Below are 10,502 nucleotides of genomic sequence, written 5' to 3'. Positions count from 1 at the left end.
TTTCTGAAGGCAATGTCAATAGAGTAGTCCGAAGTTTTTAAAATTTTGAAAATCTTCATTACTCTGTCTATCACAATGGCTAGTAATGAGAGATTCTTCTCTGCACTAAGCCTGATTAAAACCTATTTAAGATCAACTGTTGGCGGTGAAAGGTTCTGTGATCTGATGTTGATAATTAGTAGAAAGGCTCTTGTGAAATGGTTTTATTTCAACGCTATGGTTGATACTTTTGGAAAAATTAGACCTTGTCAGTCACCAGTGTTGCAATAGAACAGTAAATTACTTTCCAATTTGTGTTCTTTTTGTATTCATGAAACACTTTTTAAATACTTCTTACTATTATTAGTTAATTTTTGGAGAGGTCTGTGTTAACCACTTCGAAAAACTATTGCTCTTCAAAAACTGTGAGCCAGCCAATTTGAAGTTGCTTAACCCCCCTTAGCTCAAAATGAAATGACGCCACTGCTTGCATGCAGGCCAAGATTTACCAACAGGCCCACTAGGCCTTTGCCTATGGGCGTAAATGCCAAGGGATGCAATAACGTAATTTATAGTTATGTGGCCGGCTTAAATTTACCGCCGCACTGCCTATTCACAAAAAAGTGATTTAAAACAGCCCAGGAATTCCTTAGCCATTGCTTTCGTTACTTTTGGCTCATCAGTTTTGTTTGGCTCAGTGCTTCCAAAATCGCCAAATTCTTGGGGATTTTTCTGGAAACCTCATAAAAACAATTAACCCTTGAAGTGTCAAAACTTAAATCCAGCCCTGCATGCAATTGCAACTTTCGTGAATTGTTAGCATTTAGCTCTTGGCCTGGCCTGAAACTTACTTTTCTGATTCTGAGTATACGAAAGGATTCGACGCATTGATACACAAGCTTCTGATTCTATTAAAGGATAAAATTTATGTAATTAATTTAATAGTGATGATTGAAACGTATTGTTTCTTAAATTATTTTGATTCTCATGAATTTCTGTTGTAAAAATCAAAAGTTCTGAATAAGATTGTTTTTAAAAGACGACATTCATGAAATTTCTTTTGGGAAAACATGAAGGTAGATGAGCAAGCACCATATTTGCTACTTAGCCCGAAAATTAGTTAGTTTGACATCTATGTCCTAGAGGTTTTATCTGTAATTTTCTGCCAGTGAGGGTTTCTACTGTCATCTAGTATTTGTTTTGTTTTCGCTATCATTTCGCAAAATATTCGAATTTGAATTGTTAACGCGGTCAAATTGTCTTGTAAAAGGATCTTTAACTGAAATAAGAAAATGGGGAAAGTTAAAGCGTAATTTATAAATACATTCTAAGTGCTATGAATAACAAGGCATGATATTTATAACCTGTAGGCTACCAATAATAGACCTCACAATACAGCTTCCAGGACTAGGCTATATAAAAAAGAAACACTAGACCTAAATGCAATGAAATTCCTACTTAACAATATACAGCATGTTTCTATTAGTGAAATTTATCATGTTTTCCTTTATTGTTGTCCAATTTTTGAATTTATTTAAAATTATAGGCTGTTATCATAATTAGTCTATGGGGGTAGGCTAATACCTTTTTATGCTTTTTTTCAAATATAATAATTGCTTCTAAGGCAAATTCTATTTCGAGCCCCAAGAGGTTAATGAATATCTATGGTAAAATTCTAGTTTAGTGACTTCTTGCTATCTCAGAAAGGGGATAGGTTAGGAAAAATGTAACTTTTGGGCATGGGTCTACAGGCTAAAGTAGCCTATATCCCAGGAAGGCATTTTAAAGTACCTACCTCCACTCCTTCTCCCTCTAGAGGGCCCTGAAATTCGCCTACATGACAGGTCTATACCTAGCCTATAAAAATTTTGACAAAACAACAGTTTACCTTAATTTTCAGTTACCAGTTGCTTTTTCTTTGCCTTTAGTTATGAAAATGCAATTCTTGTTATTTGAGTAGAATTCTGAGCCATATTAATGTTTTTTTTCAAAATTTAGGAAATTTATTTGTATATCTTTAAAACCTTATAAATTGGGATTGAGCAAAGTTGTGAAGCTGAAAACAATTTTGTTGTACTTCATTCAAGCAGAAGATCTATTTTGCAAGGTTTGGCTTTTATAACACATATATTTTAAATGTCATCAAAGGCCAGGACCTTCTAGAGGGAGAGGGAGTAGAGGTAGATACTTCAAAATACCTTTCTGGGACATACTTTAGCCTTTAGACCCATTCCTGAAAGTTTCATTCTCCTAACCTAACTGCTTTCTGAGATAGCAAGAAGTCACTGAACTAGAATTTTACCATATCTTTTTTATTGTGTTCACACTGCAAGGTAAAGTTAAAAGTTAATTAGATATTAATAATTAGCTTGTAAGTTTTGGTATTCAATTTATCAATGAATCTTTCCAGACTATCACTGGATTGGAAAACTGCTAATATCATTCCATTATTTACAAAAATTAGAAAGGGACTTGCTGAAAACTGTTGATCTGTTAGCATTAATTTCTGACCTATTAATTTCTTCAGTAAAATTCTAGCTAATTGACTTCTTGCTATCTCAGAAAGTGTTTAGGTTTAGAGAATGAAACTTTCAGAGATGAATCTACAGACTAAAGTATGTCCTGGGAATGAATTTTGAAGCAACTACCTCCACTCCTTCTCCCTCTAGAAGGCCCTGACCTTTGATGACCTTTAAAAATATGTGTGTTATAAAAATGAAACCTTGCACTATAGATCTTCTGCTTAATTGAATTACAACAAAATTGTTTTCAGCTTCATAACTTTGCTCAAATCCATTGTGAATTTCATTGGTCCCTGTTTAAGCATGTCAGAGACCTGAGTAAAGGAAAATCTCCAAAAATAGGAGCAGTAAGATTAGAATGTGGTGAAATGCTTGAAGATGAAAGTGCACAACTGGAAAGATAGAAGGAACAGTTTGCAAAGCTAATGAACATTAAGAGAGTAGATGTTGATCCTCACCTGCTGTTGTTTTCTGAGCAAACCATTTGCCAGAATTGTATAGAGCCTGATCCCTAACAAAGATAATACTACAAGAATGGGAAGAAAGACTAAAAGAAAGAAGGACTGCTCCAATTACAGAGGAATCATCCTCCTATCAGTCTCCAGTAAAATGTTTACCATGACTCTACTTTGCAGAAGCACCAAATTAATCCTCCATGAGTGCTGCCAAATTTTAGCAAGTGGGTTTCATGTCTAACAAGTCCATGACTGACCAGATTCTCACCATCTGTCAGGTGGCAGAAAAAGCTCATGAGTTCCAACACACAGCATATATTGCCTGGGTTGACTTCAAAGCAGCCTTTGATTTGGTTGACTGTGATTCTCTCAAACTGATACTTGAACAAACAGGATTCCCTTACAAGTATTGCTGTCTTTCAGACCCTTTATAGTGGTACTAGGAGTTTCATCTAGACAAGCAGTCATCACAGCCCAGTATTTGAAATCAGTGTGAGGTAAGGATGTGCTGCTACACTCAAACCTTTTGATACCATCATTGGTTATGTTGTGGACTGAACCACAAAAAATATCCAGTTTGGCAACTGAGTCCTTAGTGATTGATATTGGTTTGGTATGCACCTTTGCAGCTGAACTCAAAGAAGCCCTTACCATACTGTCAGAAGAAACATCTAAAGTGGACCTGAAAATCAGCCGGCAAAAGACTAAGATAATGATCATTTGTCTAGCAGATGCAATCTCAAACTCACCTGCATTCAGCATATTAGGACATACCATAAGTTTTGAAATTACACATATCTTGGCTTCATCATTATGGACAGCAGGTCTATCAAAGTTGAAACTCATTGAAAATTGAAACAAAGTTGAGTCCTGTACCACAAAAGCCTTCTTAATCATGGATCAACTCTGTTTTTCTGTCTGGTCTAAGTCCAGCATTACCTTCAGAACAAAGATGCATATTTATGACACCACTGTAAACCATAGCTGTTTAGCTGCATCATCAACCATGTCCTGAATGAGATGCACCATGCCCACCCTTTCAGCATCAGATATGCCAGGAGGACTGTCTCATGTTGACTTCATAGATAATGTGGCTGTCCTTAGTGACAATCTTGACTAGCTTAAGTCTGCACTCAAGATGCTCTCCTCCACAGCCTCTAGAGCTGGGCTGCAAATCAACAGCAAGAAAACAAATATCATGCCCATAGAAAAGATTGCATCTGCACCAATCTCAACTGTTGAGAAAAATGGCCAAGCTGTTGATGTGGTAAGGCAGTTCACAAATCTTGGATCAATTATATCCTCAAGTGGCACACTTGATGCAAAAATCTTAGCCAGATCTGCCAAGGCAAGCCCTATGTTTGGAGGACTCTGAGAGCAGTCTTCCGCAAACCTTAAATTAGCTGCCATACCAAAGCCCAAATTTACAATGCCATAGTGTCTAGCATCATGCTGTACTCATCTGAGACATGGCTGATAACCCAGATACAGCTAAGAACAGTCAATGCCACTTAGACTAGACACCTGCGTCAAGTTGAAGGCTTCAAATGGTATGACAAGATCTGGAATACTGAGATCTTGAAGACCTTCAAGCTAGCAAACCTCTCTTCCCAAGTACAAGCCCACTTTCTAAGGTGGTATGGCCACCTACTCTGTCTCCTTCTAAGTACCCCCACAAGGATCATCTTGGACTTCAATCCCCCAGAAAATGGCGGGAATTGCCCTTGAGGTAAGTAATGCAGTAGATCGGCAGATGTAATAAACCAACACCTCCTCAGCCCAAATGAGGCCCCATCCTTAGCCTTGAACAGGGCTGCTTGGAGAAGACTGTGACAATAATTGTACTTCAACTTCATTTGACTCACCTCTGCTGCTCTCTCCACCATGGACAGACTTAGCTGGGGGTTCTGGCCCCAAGGACTGGACAAGCAAAAATTACCTGAGGAAGTCTGGTGCCATCTTCTGGACAAGTTGCACACACACAAAAAAAGTTGTATGGGCTGATAACTGATATTTTTTTCCAATATCTGATAATGCCACTGACCCTCATATCAGCCCAATAATATCGCTCAGCTGATGTATAGGTCAGGCCCTACTATCAAGGGTCTCAACACCCAAATTTGTTTATGATTGCTTTATCTATGCAAAAAAATAAAATCAATAGGTTTCTTCAATGTTTAGTCCATGGGTGAATTGGCCTGGTTGATCTTGTATAGAATGACCCGTTTAAAAAGGTAAAATTAAACAGTGAGGTAATTGCCCTTTCCCCTGTTGTATTCCTGCCTTAGTTTATCAGTAATAGAAAAAGCATATTATTAGGGCCACTAAATTAGCCACTATATTAGGGCCTATTCTTAGGGGCCACTAAAGCATATACTACTACTTATAATTCATTGCAGCACCAAGCCGCCTGAGGCCAACACAGCTACGGAAGTTCCCATTTCCTTTAAATCTTTATTTATGACAATTTCCCACCCCAGGCGAGGACAACCTGCTTTCCGTGTAGCCCCAGTTGGTTGGCCAAAAAGGACAATCTTTGGCAATCTGTCATCCTTCATCTGCAGAATTTGACCTAGCCATTTTAACCTTTCTTTCAATAAAGCCCTAGAAAGTGAGTTGAGCCACATTTTTCGTATAACCTACTGTTTGAAATACAGTCAGTCAGCCAGGTACCCAGAACAATCTACAGGCAATTTCTCCGGAAAACATCTAATAAATTTTTTTCTGCTTTTTGGAGCGCCCATGCTTCAGAGCCATATTTTACCACTGTCATCACTGTTGCTTCCAGTATTCTAATCTTGGTTTGCAGATTTATCTTCCTATTCTTCCAAACCTTTTTTAACTGAAAAAAACGCCCTGAGCCTTAGCTATTCTACTTTTAACATCTTCAGTGCTCCCACCATCTTTACTAATAATACCACCAAGGTAAGTAAAGCTGCCCACCTGATCAATCTTTTTGTTGCCCAACATCACCTTTTCATCTTTACTTATTCCTTGCCTTAGTGACTTAGTATTTTTAACATTAATTTTCAAACCTATTCTAGCACCATGAATTTGCAAAACCTCTAAAATTTATTTTAAACCTCTAATATGCTTAAATCATCAGCATAATCTAAGTCCAGGTGAGTTTTTCCTCCCCATTTGATTCCGTGGTCTCCAATTGCCTTTTTGTGCTCCTTAAGACGAAGTCCATCAAAATGATCCATATAAAGGGGGATAGAACACAACCCTGCTTAGCTCCTGATTTAATGCAAAACCAGTTGCTAACCTCATTTCCTACCTTAACTGCAGTAGTATTATTCTCGTACATAGCACAAACCACTTTAATGTATTTGTCTGGTATGCCACATAAGAATAACACCTTTGCTAAAGCTCTTCTATCAACAGAATCGAACACTTGCTCATAATCAATAAAACTGAGGACCAAAGGTGTTTGACAACAAAGGGACTTCTCAATTATTAACCTAAGAGTGAAAACTTGGTCGACACATCCTCTTCCTTTTCTAAAACCACACTGTTCTTCTCTTAAAACTTTGTCTACAGCATCTCTCAGTCTAAAAAGTATCATATTACTAAGTAATTTGCTACCTACAGAGACCAGACTAATGCCTTGATAATTACAACACTCACTCTTCTCACTTTTCTTATACAGTGGTTTAATTAAGGTTTTTCTAAAATCATTAGGTACTTCCCCTTTTTCAAAAATCATATTCATAATCTTCAGTAGCTTATTTCTAACCTCAGAGCCACCATATTTAAGAAACTCATTTATCACACTATCAGCACCTGGGACCTTATTATTTTTTAATCCTTTTAATATTGTTACTGATTCTTCCTCAAAAAATAAATCTTTCCTTCACATCCAAGGTATCACAAACTTTTCCACTTTCATCTATATCTTTTCCTGCAACTGTATCTTGGTTTAGTACATTCTCAAAATGTTCCACCCATCGCTCTTTAACTCTTTACTTATCAATAATTGTGGCCCCACTCCTATCTTTAACTGGGACTAGTCTGGATTGACTACTCCCTCTCAATTTATTAACATGCCAGTATAGTATTTTACTATTATGCCGTCTTGCTGCATCTTCCAGATCCTCAGCAATTTATGGCCTCCACTTCACATCTCCTTAGTTCATATTTTAATGCTTTCTCCACTTTCTTTACATTCATTTTGTTTTCACATGATCTATCACTCAGATAGTTCTTGTACAAACCCCTTCTACTCTCTATTAAACATAAAGCTTTTTCACTAATATTCCTAGTTGTAGTCTTAACAGTCTTCCCTAAGACACCATCAGCAACTTCACAAATTGTTTTTCTAAAATTATTCCATCCATCTTCCACATTGTTAAATTTTAAACTCTCAAGTTTAGCATTCAACTGTTCCTGGAAGGTTTCTCTCAAATTTTCCTCCTGGAGTCTACTAATATAATAAATTTCCGGGAGGTAGTTATCCTTCCGAAATTTCAGCTTTAAATTAACCTTAGACACTACTAGATGGTGATCTTTACTTTTAACATCAATAACAGCACTCCTATATACCCTAGTATCTTGTATTGATCCTGCTAATCTTCGGTTTACAATAGCATAATCAATAAGGTTTGCTGTCTTACCATCATGTGAGTACCATGTCAACTTATGGGCCATTTTATGACCAAACACCGTATTGGTTATAACTAGGTTGTTATACCTACAAAACTGCAAAAGTCTGCAGCCCTTACTGTTTTCCTTTCCTACACCAAATTTACCTAGGCTAGGATACTATCTATCCCTATTTCCACCAACCTGAGCGTTAAAATCTCCTAGTAAAAACACCGTATTTCTACCTGGTACCCTGTCCATTTGCTCCTGTAACTGTAAGTAAAATTCATCTGAGTCACTAGTATCTCTGTCAGTTTGTTCAACAGGGGCATATACTATTATAACTGATACCCTGAACTTTTTAGTCATAAAATGAGGAATTCTATTGCTCAATAATATTCTATTATTAATACCTTCCCAGCCTAAACAGGACTTAGCAGCTTCCTTATTCATCATGAGCCCTACTCCCTGCCTATGTACCCCATCCTTCCTGCCTGAGTGAACAAAATCTATGCTGCCTAATTTCATGCTTCCTACCCCTGTCATATGAGTTTCTGAATCTCCTAATAAATCCAGTTCAAACCGTCTGAATTCGTCAGTCAAAATGTCGGTACGATAGTCATTTTTTAACGTTGAAACATTCCAAGTTCCAATTTTCATGTTCTTTAAATCATTGAAATTATTTTGGCCTCAGGAAAAGCAATGATCCCGGATACCAGTGCAGGACAGGGACCAACATATCTACCATACATCGAAGCGCTTAAGCCGGCTTAGAACCGGACAGCAAGAAGTCCCTGGGACCTCCAGTAAGTTGGAGGCTTTGTGCAATCCTGGGCCCATCTTGGTCACAACATGGTTTTTTGCACTTTTGTTTTTTGTTTTTTTGTTTTTTTTTGCACGCGATGCTCTTCTATCAACAAGATTTGAAATCCTGCACAGACCATCCCAAGCCTATTATCTCCGATTCATTATATATTCATGCCTACAAATATTACACTACTACGGGGAGGTAACCCATAGTAGATAAATTAGCTAGGAAGAGAATTTTCAGCCCGAAAACGCCCATAAAAACGAACAAAGCCCAGAAAAAATCTAATAATCGGAATCCCGTGCGAGTGCTGTGTTATCTACTAGGCTATAGTTTCCTCAATGGGCGCCACTTCTCAAGTGGGAAAAGCTAACTGCAAGTTTCCCAGTCTTGCAGGTATCCCGAAAGGGTCGAGGCAGCCCTTTGCAGAGGCCGTTGTCCATAGATTTAGATCTTGCGCCCTGCCACAGTCGTCCTCCTATAGAGGATCCTCCCACGGTAGTGTTCTGCATCACCATGCAATTTAACCCTTTATTTGGAGAAGGTTTGTAACTCATGGTACGTGTGGACACGCCAGTGGGCCCTGTTGAGTGTACATTTGAGGAGCCTTCTTCCTTCTCCACCTGTATTTATGGCCCCAGGAAAGGGTGCCCAGTTTCTATTATGGACCCCCAGGGACAAGGTCCCCCTTGGTCCGTGCCTCCTATGGAGGTACTCTGCATATCTGTAGGGTAACCCCCAATATGTTGTCCTCTACCAAAACCTAGCATGATTATCTAATAATTAACTAACTAATGCAAGTCATAAATAGTTGTACAGCACATATTTAATGCTATTGAATTATTCAATAGCTCTTAGTAGCCAGGGATGGATCTTGGGGGATGCCCAATGGGACAAAGGCGTCAATGAGCAATTTTTTTCGGGGGGGGGATGTGACAAAGGTGCCAATAATTAACCAAATTTACAAATTTATTCTAAAAAAAAAAGATAAGAGGGCACCATAAAAAATCTTGTTTGGGAGGAGCCACGGTCCCCCCGATCCCCCCTTGATCCGCCAGTGTTAGTAGGGTCATTGTGCTCTCCATTGAGATACAAAGAGAATTTGTAATTCATTACAGAATTCAAGGTTTGCTGAAAAATCAACAGAAGCTTAATCCTCATAACATTGAAAGACATACTCTGAAGTCAAAAAAATTATTTGTACAGAAAAAAATTAATTAATCTGTATAATTAATTAGTTAATTGTGTGATTTAATTGATTAATTAAAATTAATTGTGTAATGAATCCGTAAAAAATTAATGATTCTGATATTTCATTCTGTCTCGTTCTTGATCTTTGATTTTTCTATTTTTATTTAGAAAGAATCTTACAAATTTTATGGCAACTAGTACTCCAATTGCGTCTAGTAAAGGTAAAGGCCTCCCTCAAATGAAGTTCAAATCCACGCCAATTAGAACAGAGAAGAGGAAGACACCTACCATAGAAAAGCGAAGAAGTGAGACAAATATTGAGGTATAATGAAAATTTGGCTTCCTCAATTTTCTTTTCTACTTTTCCGAATTGTTAGCTTCTTCAGGTATTACATCTTTCTATGGAACATCTTTCTAGAGCATGGGTGCCAAATCACGAAAATACGGAGTGAGGGCTAGGACCTTACCCTAATGAAGAAATGGAAATTAATATGTCAGTGTTTAGGGCAGAGGGCAACTTCGTTTTCGGTTTCAATTTCTCTGTGAAAATACCAAAAGAAGTTTTTTTCGAAATTTTGGTTGGTATTTAATAGCACCCTGTCCCCTCCCTACCAATTGGTGCTCCTTTTCTGGAGTTAGAAAATAAAATATAAAGAAAGTTGAAATGCAAAAAATTAGTCAAACCAAGGGTATTTTTATAGTCCCTGAAAATTAGAATAATTTATTTTATGTTAGTATAATGATAAATTATGTGACAAATCTTTTTTTAATATTTAATTGTCATTTGACTTATTGCGAATTACTATTGATTAGTTTTGAATTAATTTTTGATAGCACATTCTTTTTTCTATCAAATGGTATGTTGCTCCAAATACTTCTCAAGATATGTAAAGAAAGATGTCACCACTTTCTGGAAGGTGCTCTGGACTAATTGATAAGCTAAATCCTAAGTCAAAATTTTTG

This window comes from Artemia franciscana, chromosome 6, assembly GCF_032884065.1.
Source record: "Artemia franciscana chromosome 6, ASM3288406v1, whole genome shotgun sequence".
Taxonomy (NCBI): domain Eukaryota; kingdom Metazoa; phylum Arthropoda; class Branchiopoda; order Anostraca; family Artemiidae; genus Artemia; species Artemia franciscana.
This window is presented reverse-complemented; position numbering follows the sequence as displayed.